Below are 18762 nucleotides of genomic sequence, written 5' to 3'. Positions count from 1 at the left end.
TGCTGACCTCAAGGGGTGGGGAGGTCTGGGAAAAGGGCAGTCATGGAACATGGAAAGGGCATCTCCAAAGATGAAGGGAACAGATTTGAGTGCCTGTGTAAGGAAGGAAATGGTAAAGAAATTGGGGCTTTTTAGTTTAGGTGGGGGAAGGTGACATCATAGAGGTGAGGGACAGTGAAAGGGAGATTTTCCTCCATCTCTCACACTGCAAGAACTTGGGACTGCTCAGAGAAACATGTTAGCAGAAGATTCTCTCTTTGATTAAAGGAAATACAACTTCCCATAAGATGCAACTGGCACAATGGAATTTGCTGCTACAAAATGTGGCGATACTCATGTATTGTAGATGGCTTTTTAAAAAGTAGAAGAAACTGCCACAAAATGTTGCAGTACATCCTTACATGCCCCCACAACAGGCCCTACCTATTATCTTCCTCCAGGACACTTTAAGCTTATAAAGACTCAAGAAAACTGTTAAAAATTCAGTGGTCTGTGTTTGCCTGAGCTTGAGTCTGGACTAAGGATTCTGAGCTCCTGTGTTCTGATTCGATACATGATATCCTATCACAGAACATTTCAGGATTTGGGCCTCTGCCACTGGCCCTTAAACCCTGAGTTATGATTCGCAGCGTGGAAGTTTAGACAGCCAATCACGCTGCGAGTGGGCGTGGCCTAGGCCTTCAGAAATGTATATAAGCAGTTGCTTTGCCCCTGTTGTACAGTTCCGTTAGCTCAATAAAGGTTCTTGTTGTTATCACTGTGTCTTGTGGGAACCCACCTACACTTCAAAAACTACTTCGACCTCTTTTTCCCATCCGCTCTCACACACAGCTTTTCTGTTCTTCTTTTGCATCAGATGCACGGCATTTATAGGAGGGACGCAGCACACCCGCTGAGCTAAAAGTCCCTGGCTCAATTCCTGGCATCTCCTAGAAGGGCTTGGAGGGGATTTTGTGTGCAGTTCTGGATAGCTGCTGCCAGTCAGTGCAGACAACACTGAAAGATGGGTTTGGCTCCATATGGTTTCAGTTTATATCCTTTCTTAACAACAGTCATCTTCCTTCCATCTCCGTCGCAGCAGCCACCGTGGAGAAATTATCTTAACGCTCTGGATTGAAGTACACGCTGCGGATATGAGCTTAATCTGTAATGTAGAAGCTTTTTTGAGTTTATTTGGACACCATGTGGATGATTGCATGTGACACATAGCATCTGCACAGGTATTTGTCTTGGAAGACAACACTTTTATGTTTGGTGTAATTGTTTTTGAAATTTGCAATAGAGTTTGTAAACAAAGAAGACACTTCATTCACTTTTAATTTTAACAGTTAGCTTCACAAATACCATATTTTTCCGTGTCTAAGATGCCCTCGTGTATAAGACGCCCCTTATTTTGGGGGACTCAAATTTAAGAAAATGAGGGGAGATGACTATCCATGTATAAGACAATCCCCATTTTTAAACACTATTTTAGAGTAAAAAAAACCTAGTCTTATACACAGAAAAGTATTGTAAGTAATAATCATGTACACATAGGATTCTCTGAATCCCTGGACTTCCCTGCACCCCTCCATGGTTTCCATATTTATTCTTTTCCAACTGCATCATATAATATTCTCCATATTTATTTGTTTTTAAAAAATCAATTCTCACCATAGTTCTCGTTACATTGCAAGTGTTTTTTTTTTAAAAAAAAAACCCTGACATTGTTTTTGCTTGTTTACAGTGTTCTTTTAAGTAACTTATAAATTTTCCCCATTCTTTATTAATTTTTTTCTCTTCTTGATCTCTGATCTTCCCAGTCATTTTCGCCATTTCAGCCTAGTCCATCATCTTTATCAGCGATTCATCTTTTGCAGAAACTTTGTCTTCCTTCCATCTTTGGGCTAACAGCATCCGTGCAGCTGTCGTAGTGTACATAAACATTTCTGCTCCTTTTGTATTTCTGGACCTAGAATTCCTAATAAAAAAACCTTCTGTTTTTTTCAACAAATGCCATTTTAAACATTTTTTTCAACTCATTGTAATCATTTCCCAATATGTGTTTATCTTCTTGCACATCCACCACATATGGTAGAATGTGCCTTCTTTCTCTTTACAGCATATATTTGTAGCAGTTCTGTACATTTTTGCTAGTTTAATAGGAGCTAGGTACCAACGATCCATTATTTTCATATAATTTTCCTTCAACGTACAGCATGCTAGAAATTTTAAATCTTCCCTCCTTAACTTTTCCCGCGAAGAAAATTGTATAATACGTCCAATATCCCTTGCCCAACAACAAAGAAGACACTTAGCTGGATGGACCAACGATATGACAGTATAAGGGATATTCTTGTTTTCCTATTTTGGGAGGGGTTGGAGGTCAGTGGTAGAGGACTTACTCCAGATGCAGAAGGCCCTGGGTTCATGTGCTGTGAAAAACCCCTGCCAGGAATGCTGGAGACCCAGCGCCTGTCATTGCAGACAGCTATTTGGACTGGGAGTCCAACTCAGTATAGCGAATGACTGTAGCTCAGGGGTAGAAAATCCACTTTGCATGCAGAAGGTCCCAGGTTCCATTCCCAGCATCTCCAATTAGGACTGGGATTTCTTGCTTGAAATCTTGGAGAGCTGCTGCCAGTCAGTGTAGACAATACTGAGCTAGATGGGCCAAAGGTCTGACTCAGAATAAGGCAGCGTATTGTGTTCCACTGGGAAGAACCCAGTCCATAATTCCTTAGTGTGCATATGATCATTTTAAAACAAAATCTAGATACCAGTTTTTAAATTCCTGTCTCTTTTCTTTAAAAAAAGAGAGAGAAAGGTGAAGCTGTTTTAAATATAACAAAAATCCAAAGAACAGGTAAGTCAGACGATAACCTAGCGCTCTGCCAGAGTTGCTGCAACGCCGTTAGCTCATAACCCAGCAAGTCATCCGGGGAGGTAATCCAGCCGTAAAAGCTTCTAATCCAATGTTATATCATCTTCAAAAAGGGACTGCGGACGAGAAATCCAATAAACCATTTATGCCGTAAACGCTAGTGCTCTGGCAGAAATTTATCCCTCTTCGCCGCCACCACCTGCTTGACCATTCTCCATCAGTTTATGAGAAACAGAAGCTGAGGTTTTGTTAGAAGAGACCCTCGTTTCCTTCCCAGAGCTACAATTCCCACCGTTCCCTATCAAAAAGGACTGATGGCTATACCACTCTGGGAACTGTAGCTCTGGGAAGGGGGATATGCATCTCCTAGCAACTCTCAGCACCCTTAACAAACTACGGCTCCCAGAATCCTTTGAGGGGAAGCCATGACTGTTTAAAGTGGCACCATGCTGCCTGAAATATGTGGTGTGAATGTGGTCTCACTTGCCTAGATGGTTTTGACACTCAGCTTCATCAGATGACCGTGGCATTCTGGCGTTATGACAAAATGCTTTCTCCATTTCTCTGAAAGGAACTGAAGAACAATGACCTCAAGATTTATTCCTGTATTACAAAGTTGGGGTACCTCAGGCTGTGGGACCAGATACAGCACTCCAGACCTCACAAACTGGCCCCAGGCAACATCCCTTCTTCCTTCGCTGCCTGGTTGGGATGTATGATTGAACTCTGTTAAGGCCCGCTGCATACCTGCCAACATTTCTCTGATGAAAATGGAGACGTCCTATTCTATACCCTCCAACATTTCTCCCATGAAAACAGAGACACCCTTTTCAACATTTTTCCAATAAAAATAGGGACTTCATATTCCACCCCCTCCAATATTTCTCTGGTGAAAATAGGGATGTCCTATTCCATCCCCTCCAACATTTCTCCCATGAAAATAGAGATGTCCTATTCTATACACTTCAACATTTCTCTGATAAAATAGAGACACCCTCTTCAACATATTCCCGATGAAAATAGGGGTGTCCTATTCCATCCCCTCAAACATTTATCCAGTGAAAATAGGGGTGCCCTATTCCATCCCCTCCAACATTTCTCCAGTGAAAATAGGGACGTTCTATTCTTTACCCTCCAACATTTCTCCAGTGAAAATAATGACACCCTAAGGAGAAGCACGACATTCCGGGATCAAATTAGAAACTGGGATGGCTTCCGTAAAACCGGGACTGTCCCTGGAAAAAAGGGACACTTAGATGATCTGATGCTGATTACCTGGATGGAGGGCAGAGAGGTCGGTGGGAGTATAGCCTACTGTACACAGGTGGAATTTCATTTGTCTGTCCACCCACCTTTGCCTCTGGTCCCACCCACCACTGACACGTGGCCCCTGGGGGGCTGCAGGGAACAGAATGTGGCACTCAGGCTAAAAAGTCTCCCCTCCACTGCTGCACAACTTACTAGGTCACTGTGGTATGATGAAACATTCAGTCAACGAGCGAAACAGGAATTGCTGGTTTGGCACTGGACTATCCAGAATGGTTGGGGTGAGGGTCAAAACCACTTCAAAGCGGAGGTGGAAATCGTGCCATGTTTTAGGAGGAGAGGACAGCGCGCTTGTTTTCTTTTAACCGCTTGGGAGCCTGGGAGGTGTGGGATACCCAACCCCCCCCCCGAATAATTCCAGCTTGTTTCAGTCCCCTTTTGTTCTGATTGCAAGTTTGGAGATCCATCTGCGAAGGCAATGTAAATCATCCCCTTTCCCTTCAGCTCACCTAATTGGCTGCCTTGATGTGCTCCACCGAGTCTCGTTAAGGCGACGGTCGGCGCTGGGCTCATTATCAGCATTTACCTGTGTCAGCTCTTTGGACAGCCTGCCCCGTGTCAGTGTAACGTTTTTTGGGCTGTGCAAATAGAAGTCAGCAGAAGTGTGGAAGTGCTCCCATGAGGAGAGCTGGAAATTTGTGGGTAAGCAGTGCACAGAGAGGGAGGGAGGGGAGATGGAGAGAGGGGGAGAGAGAGAAGGGGGGTAACGTGTGCTGAAATGAAGCACCAGAAACCCTCATGAGAGCTCTGTCCAGATCAAATGCTTCCCTTCCTGCTTGCCAAACAAATGTAATCATACCTGCTTGGGGACTTTTTACAGAAAGTGCCATCCATTTGAAACTGGCCAACTCTGCATGAACTGAGCCTGGCTATTAGCCAACCCACCTTTCCTCTTGCCTACAGCTCCTGTTGCTTGGCCATTGTGGGAGTCATAAAGCCAAGGCAGAGGCTTGTAAATACAAGGGAGGACAAAGGAGAATAAAAGTTACCAGGGAAGAGAGAGGTCGAGGGAGCTGCCCGGGCATTATTATGAAAATATTCACTGCCTCATTGTGTCTTCTTTCTATGCTATGCTAAGCACCATCTAATGACAGCAGGATTCCGTCAGGCCATGCCCTTGGCTTTTATTTAACTGGTCCATAACGTAACTAGCAATGTTGTGCTTATGGGAATGGGAACATCCTTGACTAGTGATGTTGCTGAATTTCAAAACTACCCAGAACAGAATATGAATATGGCACACTCATAAAAAGTGCCCCCCCCACTAATTTCAAACCAGGTGCCAGCCCACCAATAGTTCCCTCCCCCAAACTGGGTTGTAATGAAAATTAAATAAGTCATCTGTCTTTTGGGCCACCCACCTCCTCCTTCATACTGGAATGGAAGTTCTGGGCATTAGGGGCTCTGAGAAATGCAAGAGAACCTAGGTTGGAGGATGGGGGGTTGTCCCCTTTCTGCACGAACTACAGCAGCTTTGGGAGGGAGAGCTTACATATCCCCTGACTTACCATATTTATAACCCATGCTTAAGCGAGCAGTCCCAGGGCAGGAATACATAGAACATTAAAACAATAATGAGCAACATCTCTAGAGGCTAAAGCATGTAAAACATCAAACCTTATGCTAAAAAGTCAACAGCAGCCAGTAAGACACGGAGTGAATAAATAAAATGAATCGTTCCATTTCAGTATTGCACCTCACCCCTTCCAAAAAGCTGGCCAACAAAACGCCAGTAATGTTGGTGCATGGTGCACGTTTGAGGGGTGCCATTGTACAGGCACAGGGCCACCACAGAGAAGACCCTGCCACGCCCTTCCTAACTCCAGCAGCTGCAGGCACAATAGCCTTTTGCATCCTGACCCTGAATACCAGTTGCTGAGGGAGGTAACTTCTGCCATTGCATACAAACTCTAATGCAAAGAGGGTGAGGTGTGTGACCTGAGAAAGGGGTGTGTGGATGAGGAGATAGCCTGAAGACCTTGTGGAAGACCCCTGCTGCCATTCAGCAACATCGTGGGCTACAGATGCATTGTCCCTGTTTTATGGGAAAACCTTGTAGATCTGCAGAATAATAATAGCCTCACTCCTTCACAGCATGAAAGCAAGACACTCCCAGGCCAGACAGAAAGAGCTGTAGAAGGAGATATCATCTGCACATGCTATCCTGGAGACAGGCTAGCCCTCAATGAAGCCACAATGGTCAAAAGTACAGCTGAAAAGAGACAGCTTGAAAGCAGAGCTTGGCAGCTGGAGAATGACATCTCGGAGCTTGAAGATGTTTGGTGTCATTAAAGCCCCGGACACATGAAGGGCTGAGTGTCTTGGAGCTGCCTGCCATGAACATTAATTACAAAAGGGAAGAATTGTGCAGGAACATTCGAGACCTCTTGAGCAAGAGAGAAGAACTGGAGAAAAACCCCTCACAAAGAATGCAAAGAAATAGAATGCAAAGAACTGGCTATTTTTCAATTGCGGGTGAAACTCTGAGAGGCAGGCAGGGCTCCTTGCCGAAGCTGGAAATGAACTTGGAGATTCTGAAGGGAAAGTCAGAGGTGCTATTCAGAAATGCAACAATGGCAAGCTGTATGTTTATCTCTCAGGCTGAGAAAGAAGAAGAGAGAAGGGAGATGGGGAAAAACTGTTAAAGCAGCCACTGACAAGCTGGTGTCCTACCAGATGTTTGGGACCACAATTCCCACCAGCCTCAGTGACTGTAGCCACTTGGAATCATAGAACTGTAGACTTGAAGGGGATCCCCATTTTGGACAACAGCTCCCATCAGATTCTCCCACTTTTTCTACAGTTCCCAGAAACCCCAACCAGTATGGCCTGAGAGGTGTCAGGAGACGTGTGTGACGTTGCCTGGATTGAGCTTCAGTTTGTTGGTTCTAATCCAGTCCATTACTGAGGCAAGACAGAGGTCCAGCACTTTCACTGCCACGCCTGCAGATGTAAAGGAAAAGTAGAGCTGTGTGTCATCGGCATATTGCTGACAAGGTACTCCAAAACTCCTGATGAACCCACTCAACAGTTTCAAGTAGATGTTCAAGCATGGGGGATAAAATCAAACACTAAGGAACCCCACACTGAAGGCTCCACGGAGCCAGAAAGCACCCCCCCAAACATCACCCTCTCGAAATACCATCCAAGTCGGACTGTGTGGCGTTTGCCTCCTAGGATGGGTCAAGGAAAGGGTTAAAATGGGTGTGATGTGATTGGCCAGTGAGAATGCAAGGGGGGAGTAAAATATAGAGTGGGAGGTTTTGAAAGTCAGTTGAGGTTTGGGAGCTGGAGAAGGAAGAGGGTGGAATAGGCTGTGGGTTGGTCGAGTTATTGTGAGAAAGTGAGAGGAATTGTTAGGGAGGTAAATAGATAGTTGGGAATAATTCAGTTTGAAGTTGTTAGGAACTAAGATTTAAGAAACTGACAAGAGAAAAATAAACCGAAACCATACACTTATTCCTGCACTTAAAAATAAACTTGATTATTTGTTTATGTTAACAACTGTCTGGACTCTGCGTGTCCCCCGAGAAGCAGGGTGGTGGCAGCGAAGAAAGCAATCGCAGTGGTGGCACAGGGTCAATAGACCGTGAAACGTCTGGGGGCCCTGTGTGATCGCCACAGACTGGAACCACCGCAAAGTGGTGCCACCCATCCCTAGCTCAGACAGCCACTCCAAAAGGATATCATGGTTGATGGTACCAAAAGCTGCCGAGAAGTTGAGGATAATTGACAAGGACACATTTCACTTGTATCTCTTCTGACAGAGGTGACCAAAGCAGTTTCTGTGCCAAAAAGTGGGCCTAATGTCTGTCAGGTGTGTGCAGGAGCCAGGCCCTGTGACCAATCAGAGTTTGCAGGACTGGGGCCTTCCTAAGTTTGTTCTGAAGAGGCAAGGCATGGCCTCACAGGTGAAGCCGATTGGTAACTCACAGCATCTGGTGGCAAGAGCTGGAAAGGGATATAAGGTCAGCATTTCGCTTCAGCTCTTTGCCACAGCAACATGCTTCCTGCCTTTGGCTTCTTGCTTCCTGATCCTTGAACATTGGCTTCTTGACTCCCTGCTTTTTGATCCTTGCACCCCTGACTTCGTGACTCCTTGCTTCTTGATCCTTGGACCCCTGACTTCGTGACTCCTTGCTTCTTGATCCTTGGACCCCTGACTTCGTGACTCCTTGCTTCTTGATCCTCGGACCCCTGACTTCATGACTCCCTGCTTCTTGATCCTCAGACCCCTGACCTCGTGACTCCTTGCTTCCCAACCCTCGGTCCCTTGGCTTCTTGACTCCCGGCTCTGTGACCCTCAGACCCTTGGCTTCCTGACTCTTGGCTTCTGGACCCCCGTTCCTACTCCCACCCCACCATCTTGCCCCGGGTCCTGACATCCCCTGCTGGGACTTTGATCGCCCGTGAACTGGACCGTGACTATGTCCAAGGGAAATGGATCTGGAAAATCAATTTCCTCCAAGAGTGCCTGGATCTGGTCCCCAACCACCCATTCAAGAACCTTCCCCAAGAAGGTGAGATTCACAACTGCCCAGTAACTTCTTCGATGGTTTTTTGAGGAGTGGTTTTACCACTGCCTCCTTCAAGGAGGGAGGGACCACCGTCTCACACAAAGAGGCATTAATCACCACCTTGGCCCAGCCAGCTGTCCTCTCCCTGTTAGTTTTTATGAACCAAGAGGTCCAGAGTGCAAGTGGTTGCCCTGACCAATCCAAGGACCTTGTCCACATCCTCAAGCCTTAGTAACTGAAACTCATGCAGCACAACAGGACTAGGCAGTGCTAAGGACTCCCCTTGAGGTTCATCTGCTGTAACAGCGGAGTAGAGGTCCTGGTGGATGCCAATGATTTTATCCTCAAAATACTTTATTTGCAAACAAGTCACAACGAGCTGCCATCAGTTCTGCCACCTTCTTCAAGCCAGACTGCAAGAGGCTCTGTATTACCCAGAAAAGTTCTGCTGGATGGCAGATGCAATGGAGTAAGCAAAGTATGCCTTCTTTGCTGTCTTCGCTGCCACTAAGGAGGATGAATGTTTCCTCGCCCTAAGCTCTGGAATATACCAGGGAGCCAAAAGGGCTCCACGAAGCAGGAAAGGGTCTCAGGAGCAACTATGTAATATTAAAATGAATAGCTCCCATGACCCCCAATGTTCTGCCCGGACACTGAGGTCCAGCACTGAGGGCCTTCTGGCTGTTCCCTCAGTGTGAGAGGTGAGGTTACAGGGAACCAGGCAGAGGGTCTTCTCAGTAGTGGCACCCGCTCTGTGGATGTCAAGGAAATAAACAACTATCTGACTTTTAGAGGACATCTGAAGGCAGCCCTGTATTGGGAAGCTTTAATCTTTGATGTTTTGTTGGCTTTTTAATATCCTGGTGGGAGCTGCCCAGAGTGGCTGGGGAAACCCAGCAAGATGGGTGGGGTATAAATAAAAAATTATTATTATTATTATCCCCAAACATTGACCATGCTGGTTGGGGTTGATGAAGGGCCACAAGCTCCCAGCCCCTTACCCCCAGTGCAGGAGAGAAAATGTGAGTTTGTTTGAGCTGGGGAGTTTTTTTATTTCATTTTTTTTTTTTTAAGAAGAAAACCTGCTTGCTTTCCCTAGTCGAAATGTGCTTACTTTGCATAGGAGTAGAACAAGTGATACCGAGTAAAGTGAATTTACGGAGAAGGAAATTTCACCGCGTTCTGAGTTATTGGTGCCATAATGCATTGAAAGGCGCCCAGCAAAACAATTGACGTAGTTGTTTTGCATTTATGGCACCAGGATGATTTAAACTTCTAGTCGGAGAGGGAGGGAGAGGAAATCTCTGCATCTTTGAAGAGCATAATGAGGAAAATATGTTAAAAGCTCTGTAGTATCCAGGGGCATGGTAGAAATATGTACGCTGCTTTGGGGCTGGGGGGGGGGGAGAGGGAATATGATCGTCCAACTTCATCTGAGTGATGGAGAATGTTGAGGTTTAAAATATCACCCCGAGGTTCTTGCAGACAGTTCCTTCGATAGACGTCAGATGCCTCCTGTCAAAACTGCCCAGCTAATGCATGTTTGAATGTGGCCCTAACACTGCACATTGTTTCTTAAAACTTTGCAAGACCCAAAACTTTGGAATGTGATGGGCTTATGTTTGTGTGAGTGTCTAGAGGCGGTTGGAGGATGGATGGCGGCTAACAGATTGAGGGTGAATCCTGACAAGACAGAAGTACTGTTGGGGGGGGGGACAGGGGGCGGGTGGGTATGGGGGACTCCCTGGTCCTGAATGGGGCAACTGTGCCCCTGAAGGAGCAGGTCGCAGCCTGGGCGTCATTTTGGACTCACAGCTGCCCATGGAGGTGCAGGTCAATTCTGTCCAGGGCAGCTGTCTACCAGCGCCATCTGGTACACAGGCTAAGACCCTACCTGTCCGCAAACTGTCTCTCCAGAGTGGTGCATGCTCTAGTTATCTCCTGTTTGGACTACTGCAATGCGCTTTATGTGGGGCTACCTTTGAAGGTAACCAGGAAACTACAACTAATCCAGAATGCAGCAGCTAGACTGGTGACTGAGTGTGGCTGCCAAGACCATATAACACCGGTCCTGAAAGATCTACATTGACTCCCAGTATGTTTCCAAGCACGATTCAAAGTGTTGGTGCTGACCTTTAAAGCCCTAAACGGCCTCGGCCCAGTATACCTGAAGAAGTGTCTCCACCCCCATCGTTCTGCCCAGACACTGGGATCTACCTCCAAAGGCCTTCTGGCAGTTCCCTCGCTGCAAGAAGTGAGGTTACAGGGAACCCAACAGAAGGCCTTCTTGGTAGTGGCACCTGCCCTGTAGAACGCCCTCCCATCAGATGTCAAGGAAATAAACAACTACCTGACTTTTAGGAGACAACAGAAGGCAGCCTTGTTTAGGGAAGTTTTTAATGTCTGATGTTTTATCATTTTTTTTAAATTATCATTAATTTTGTTGGGAGCCACCCAAGGTGGCTGGGGAAACCCAGCCAGATGGGTGAGGTGTAAATAAATTAGTAGTAGTGGTAGTAGTAGTATTGCACTGCTAGGATCAATACCCACCACAAGGCAAAAAAACAAAAAGGAAAAAAAAACCTCTCATATAAGTAGCTGTCTTATACCAAGGCAGACCATTCATCCATCTTATTCAGTATGGTTTACACTGACTGGCAGTCATCAGAAGAGCCTGGTGGATCAGAACAATGGCTTACCTAGTCCAGTATGTTCCCAGCCACCCAAATCACTGACCATCATCCAACCACATTAAGGAAGTTTAAGCAAAGTCAAGCACAACATAGAAAGGCAGTATGGTGCAATGGTTAGAATGCTGAACTATAACCAAGGAGTAAGGTAAAGGTAAAGGGACCCCTGACCATTAGGTCTAGTAGTGACCAACTCTGGGGTTGCGGTGCTCATCTCGCTTTATTGGCCGAGGGAGCCAGCGTACAGCTTCTGGGACATGTGGCCAGCATGACTAAGCCGCTTCTGGCAAACCAGAACAGCGCACAGAAACACCGTTTACCTTCCCACTGGAGTGGTACCTATTTATCTACTTGCACTTTGACGTGCTTTTGAACTGCTAGGTTGGCAGGAGCAGGGACTGAGCAACGAGAACTCACCCCGTTGCGGGAATTCGAACCCTCGACCTTCTGATAGGCAAGTCCTAGGCTCTGTGGTTTAACCCACAGCGCCACCCGCGTCCCTAACCAAGGAGACCAGAGTTTGAATCCCCACTCAGCCATGAAGCTCACATGTTGACCTTCTCTCACCTTAAACTACCTCCCAGGGCTGTTGGGATGATAAAAACAGGGGAGGGGAACAACCATGTAAATCACCTTGAGCTACCTTTGACTGACTATAGATGCCATGATAAACTTTGACTCAACTGTGCCCCCAGAAATTATTCAAATCTTGCAAGTTTAAGAGGTGCTGCCCAATATTAATCTGAGAGCTTTTACTGCTTGGAGAGGAAGGAAGGAATTTGAAAGGGAAATAAAAATGTATTTAAGAGCTGGATCTATTAAAAAAGAGAGAAGCTAGGAGAAGGTCGAAATCCTATAATGGCTATCCAGGGGGAGCTGACCTTTTCCAATGTCTTTTGTTTCATGAATAGCTAAGAGTTGGGCTTTTCTCAATGGACACAGAGGGTTACAATGTGTTTCTTCAATGGCCCATCATGTTGGTTGCTAATAGATATTACGCACCCCAAAATGGGCTCTGAGACAAAAGATCTGGACATAAGAGCACTGAGAAACAGTAACCTTTTAGAGCTAGGCTGAAGCCGTGGAGGAGAAACTTTTTCTTTCTTTCTTTCTTTCTTTCTTTCTTTCTTTCTTTCTTTCTTTCTTTCTTTCTTTTTGCTGCTGGAAACTGATAAGATACCACAGAGCTGTCAATGTGCTTGTCCAATGGAGGCAATTTTTAAATACATGTCATCGCTATGAGAACTGGTGGTGTCTGAAAGTGTGGAGGAATAGGGCTTACCTCCAAGAACACTCTAGAATCAAATATAAGCAGTGCTGAAACTGTACAGTGGTACCTCGGATTACAGACGCTTTAGGTTACAGACTCCGCTAACCCAGAAATAGTACCTTGGGTTAAGAACTTTGTTGCAGGATGAGAACAGAAATCGTGCGGAGGCGGCGCGGTGGCAGCAGGAGGCCCCATTAGCTAAAGTGGTACCTCAGGTTAAGAATAGTTTCAGGTTAAGAACGGACCTCCAGAACGAATTAAGTTCTTAACCCGAGGTACCACTGTATACAACAACTTGACATTTCTTGCATAAGAACATAAGAAATGCCTGCTGGATCATGGAGGAGAGACAATCAATGACTACTATTATTACACTATTATTATTTATTGAATTTATATACCACGCTATAAAGGTAAAAAGGTAAAGGACCCCTGGATGGTTAAGTCCAGTCTAAGGCAGCTATGGGGCTGTGGTGCTCATCTCGCCTTCAGGCAAAAAGACCTGGCATTTGTCCACAGACAGCTTTTCGGGTCATGTGGCCAGCATTGACTAAACCGCTTCTGGCTCACCATAATGGAAACCAGAGCGCACGGAAACGCCGTTTACCTTCCCGCCGCAGCAAGACCTATTTATCTACTTGCACTGGTGTGCTTTTGAACTGCTAGGTTGGCAGGAACTGGGACAGAGCAACGGGAGCTCACTCCATCACGGGGATTCGAACTGCCGACCTTCCGATCAGCAAGCCCTAGGCTCTGTGGTTTAACCCACAGCATCACCCGCGTCCCTTCCAACATATATAAAAACACAATAAAACAGTAAACGTCAAAAAACTTCCCTATACAGGGCTGCCTTCGGATGTCTTCAAAAAGAGGTATAGTTACTTATCTCCTTGGGTCGGGGGTCGCATTACTCCATACCCTCCAACATTTACCCAATGAAAATAGGGACATCCTAAGGAAAAGAGGGACATTCCAGGATCAAATCAGAAACACAGGTGGCTTCTGTAAATCCGGGACTGTCCCTGGAAAATACAGGCAGTTGGAGGGTCTGCAACTGGTATTCAGGAGCATTACTGCCTCTGACCATAATTAGTGGCAACGAGAAAATTAAGAAAGGGAACCTGCAAACAAAGGTGTCATTTGAAGTGCCATATTGTCAACAGGCAAGTGAGCTGAAAAAAATTCCAGTGCTCCAGAATCTGCCATTTACAGACTCATCTCGCTTGTTTTAAGTTCCAATATTCTCTCATATATACGGTATATATGAGAAAATGCCAATATCTTTATCACAGCCATTGGGGTTAATTGAACAGCCAGACACATTAGAAAAGAAAGCCTCCATGCATCAAAAAGAAGGTGGGACAGCCTTCAGGAATGTTGGGAATCTACTGTGTCCTTAAAAAACAGCAGGGCTGGCTACATTGCAGAGGTATCAAACAAGAGCTATTTGCAAACCAATCAATATATTCCCTCTGAGGGCTCATTCATTAACGCTACAAAGGCTTGCCAATTGGTAAATGCGCACAGATCAATTCGGGTCCCTGCTAATTGTACGGGAGGAGAGAAGGTCACAAAAGGGCGGGCAGGCGGACAGACATTTCTGGAGGTAGCAGAAGAAACTCATTCTGTGCTCTAGTCAGGGCCAGCTCTTCCGTGAAGCAAGGTGAGGCGACTGCCTTGGGCAGCAGGATCCACAGGGGCAGCAGATTTTGCCTCGAAGGAATGTATCGCCCGCTACTGCTTCCACTGCCACGGTGGCAGCAAAGGCTGCAGTGCACTCCAGGAGGCCAGATCTGCCTCCTTCTCAGCAACCTCCTCCCCATGCCAGCAGCTTATTGTTGAACAGGAGGTGCTGCTGATCTCCTCCAATCCCTAGGGAGGAAATGATAAGGGATCCCCTTTAGGGTCTCCTGAGGTCTGCACCCACCCACCCCCTCCCATGATGGCGTTTGATTCCAGATCCTGTTGAGTGTGTTCCATTTGTAAATTGAGTCCCCTGCTGCTATGGGAAAGCACGTCTTGGTTTAAGAACGCTTTGGTTTAAGAATGGACTTCCAGAACAGATTAAGTTCGAAAACCAAGGTACAACTGTATATTGAAATATGTGTGTTGAATCAAAAGTCTTAACAAAACACCCTTAAACAATGAAAAGGCAACAATCATTTCATTTCCTACACCCTTTATTTTACACCACTGTAAATTGTAAAAAATAAATAATTGGTGTTTGCTATTTAGATCAATCCGTATAGTTCATTGAGTAGAGCATGAGACCCTTAATCTCAGGGCCATCCCTTGAGCCCCATGTAGAGGAAAAGATTCCTGCAGGGGCTGGACTTGAAGACCCTTGTGGTCCCGTCTAACTCTTCCATGATTCTGTAATCTAAGGGCATTGCTTTCAAGTAAAATCATTCTCGACGTACTCAAACACAGTTCAAACACATTCAAAGGTTTTAATAAAAAGTAAACTTTATTAAATAGTTTTCCAGATGAAATACATTGTTTCCGAGAGATTTGCATGGGGAAATCTTTTCGATTCCTCAATAATAAGGGGCAGTGGGGTGAGGGAGGCCAGGGCCACATCCACACCATTTCATGTGCTATGAAGCCGCTTTAAACACTCATGGCTTCTTCCCCCAAAGAATCTGGGAGCTATAGTTTGAAAAGGGTGCAGAGAGTTGTTAGGAGACCCCCTGTTCCCCTCCAAGAGCTACAATTCCCAGAGTTCCCTGGCAAAAAGGGAACTCTACCCCTACCCCTACCCCTGGCGCTAACCCTAACTCTAACCCTAATGCTAACCCTTAACCTTTAACTAGAGCTACAATTCCCAGAGTTCCCTGGCAAGAAGGGAACTCCAACCCTACTCCCTAAACAGAGCTACAATTCCCAGAGTTCCCTGACAAGAAGGGAACCCTAGCCCTACCCCCTAACCAGAGCTACAATTCCCAGAGTTCCCTGACAAGAAGGGAACCCTAGCCCTACCCCCTAACCAGAGCTACAATTCCCAGAGTTCCCTGAAAAGAAGGGAACCCTACCCCTACCTCTGACACTAACTCTAACTCTAACGCTAACCCTTAACCCTTAACTAGAGCTACAATTCCCAAAGTTCCCTGACAAGAAGGGAACCCTAACCCTACACATTAACCCTTAACTAGAGCTACATTTCCCAAAGTTCCCTGACAAGAAGGGAACCCTACCCCTACCCCTACCCCATAACTCTTAACTAGAGCTACAATTCCCAGAGTTCCCTGAAAATAAGGGAACCTTAACCCTAACACTACCCCAACTCAACCCTACCCCTACCCCTACCCTACCCTACTCCTAACCCTAAGCCTAAGCCTAACCCGCCTAACAACTCTCTGTCCCCTTAACCACCTACAGTTCCCAGAATCCCTGAAGGGAAGCCATTCCTGTTCAAAGCGTCTTCATAGCACTTCCAATGGACTAATGTGGCCTAATGTTTCCTCCCTCATTTTCCTCTCTCTCCCCACTGCCCCATCACTTGCAATGCAGCAGATGTCCGCCTGCAGTCTCCCTTCAAAGCTCGTCTCTCAGGTACGGCCACGGCCTTGTCCATTGCTCACTGCCAGTATTTCGCATTCATTTCTCCAATGTAAATAGGGACGTCCTGCGGTTCTCTTCATAACTTTGGACTTGGGGAAAACCTCACCGGCTCCGGACATCCCTGTAAGGCAAAGGCAAACAGGTGAGTGGGATGGCCCCCATCCAACAACGTCCCCCCCCCCCAGACTCCTCCTCTGTTTGGCTGCCTGTTAACAAACAAGGCTTCCAAACCACTTTGCATCCATCTCAGCCAGCGTAGCCTCACAGCCTCCACTAGCCTGAACACAAACTCTTCCAACAACCACCCACCAGCTGCAGCCTCACCAGGTCCATTGCCAGACATCAACCAGCTTCAGAGCTGAATATCCGTCGCCTTCAGGTAGCGATCCCACCAGCAAGTAAAGTTTGTACTTGCCTTCTCCTTGCTCCACAGCATCCCAGGACTGGGCGACTGCCTCCTTCCACTTGTCAGCGTGCTGCCATGGGGCAGGAGACCACCAGGGCTGAGTGCCACCGAGCTGCCCATTTCTCTCTGGGGAGGGCAACTGCTGAGGCTTGCGCCTTGGCCCACATTTATACCTGCTCAGCTGCCAAATGTTTTTGTGGCATCACAGTCAATCCACAGACAATGGCAGCAGCTGGGGAAGCATCACCATCACACCCTCAGCCCTCACAATGGGGGGGGGGAGCGCAGCTCAGCAGCCAGAACACCCTCCCCCAGGTTGTGTCTATATCTGTGAAGGCCACACCGGCCACCTAAGGGGGCAGGAGGGGGACATTTTTCAGCCCAGGGGCTGCATTTCCCTCCACATAACACTAGTCATATGCACAAATGAACAGAGCAATGAAAGCAAGCCTTATCTTTGCTGTTCAAGGAATGGCATGCAGAGAGAAAGTTAGCATCTCTGTAAAAAAGCACTTTTTCACCAATCAGTCAATCAATCAATCAATCAATCAATCAATCATTTATTGTATTTGACTAAAAGCCATTACAGATCCAGCTACAAAAGCATCAAGCCCAAAGACCCAAACTATAGCTCCCAGATTCATTTGCTCTTTAGATATCTGGGCGCTCCTTTTTTCAGCTTGTCATAGTCTGCATTCACCGCATAGAACTGAAAGAGGGCAGCACGGTTAAGCCTTATCTCCAGCTTGGACTACTACCATGCGCTCTACGTGGGGCTACCATTGAAGGTGACTCGGAAGTTGCAGGAGAGGATCTCTAATCATTCAACTTTAATGGGCTTAAAAGCAATTTTGCAGGAAGAACCGCAAGTCAATGGCAGAAACTCAGGGATCTATCCTGCTTATTCAGTCAGAGTTTAGAAGATTGAACTGGAGAGGAGAATGAAGAATCATAGAAGGAACCCAAGGGTCATCTAGTCCAACCCCAAATGCTGTGATCACACACACCAGGCCTTCCAAAGCTGAAGCTTATTGTTCCTCCCACCAAATGGCCATTATTATTATTATTATTATTATTATTATTATTATTATCTCATCTTCTGTAGATTTCAGGGATGGGGCTGATGGGAGTTGGAGTCCCAACAATCTCTGCTGGACACCAGGCTCCCCATCCCTGGCCTATAAGATAACCAGCATCATAACCCTAGTTAAATATTTCCTACCATACCTTGTACCGGTCATTGGGTCACAGCTTGTTCCAAGGCTCTGGGTTGCTCTTTTTGTCCCAGCCAGGCACAGAAACGTGACAAGAGGCAGACAGGAGTACATCTTTGTAAGAAGAAGAAAAACATACAGCATAAAGCGTAACGCTCTGCACAACTGTTGGCACATGGTTCCCACCAAATTTAACAATCATGGCCTCCTCAGTGCCACCAGAAGAGCACACTTCTTTTATAATGTGGGATGTAAAAAAAGGCCACCGTACCACAAGTATTTGTAAAAGCCCTTTAAAGCCAGTTAACACACAGTTACATAAATGCAAGGGCAGCTTCTCACTGCCTTGCACCAGAGACAGCGGCAAGTTTGTGAGGCAGTGCTGGACAGAACTCGATGCTGGCAACCCAATCCTACACTTTCTCCATGACAGGTTCCTGATAGACTTTGTGCTTTCTGCTCAGACAGTTCATTGGCTTTACTCTCTTCCCAAATACCCTTTTAGCTATGCTGTACTGCTCATTGCAATGCCTTAGATACAACTCGGCTGAGGAATGGCAATGTTTATATGGTTGGTTTTCTTACTCTAAAGCTAAGAGTAACTGACAGGAGGAGAGGAAGCAGGCCTGAGCAGTACCTGTTTATCTACTTGCACTTTGACGTGCTTTCGAACTGCTAGGTTGGCAGGAGCAGGGACCTGAGCAACGGGAGCTCACTCCATCGCGGGGATTCGAACCGCCGACCTTCCAAGAGGCAAGCCCAAGGCTCAGTGGTTTAGACCACAGCACCACCTGTGTCCCTACCCTATATATAGAAATGAGCAAATGAGTGATATTTTGGGGAGCAGGCTAGCAGGCGGAGCCCATTACTTACATCATAGGAGCCTACACAACACAAAACACTGTTGCTGTATGT

At 46.3% G+C, this 18762-nt stretch overlaps 1 long non-coding RNA gene across 2 annotated transcripts; it reads right to left on the bottom strand.

Moving 5' to 3' along the window:
- Positions 1–15114: 15114 nt before the first annotated feature.
- Positions 15115–17854, bottom strand: LOC309330490. 2 transcript variants are annotated; one of them, XR_014151432.1, is made up of 2 exons: positions 16643–17854; positions 15115–16348 (listed from the first exon to the last, which is right to left on the bottom strand). It is a non-coding gene; the product is annotated as an uncharacterized lncRNA (long non-coding RNA). The 2 variants fall into 2 exon arrangements; XR_014151433.1 differs by having other exon boundaries at positions 16537–16668.
- Between the last annotated feature and the right edge of the window lie 908 nt (positions 17855–18762).

Source organism: Podarcis erhardii (assembly GCF_964252035.2).
Source record: "Podarcis erhardii genome assembly, chromosome: 15".
NCBI lineage: Eukaryota > Metazoa > Chordata > Lepidosauria > Squamata > Lacertidae > Podarcis > Podarcis erhardii.
This window is presented reverse-complemented; position numbering and strand designations above follow the sequence as displayed.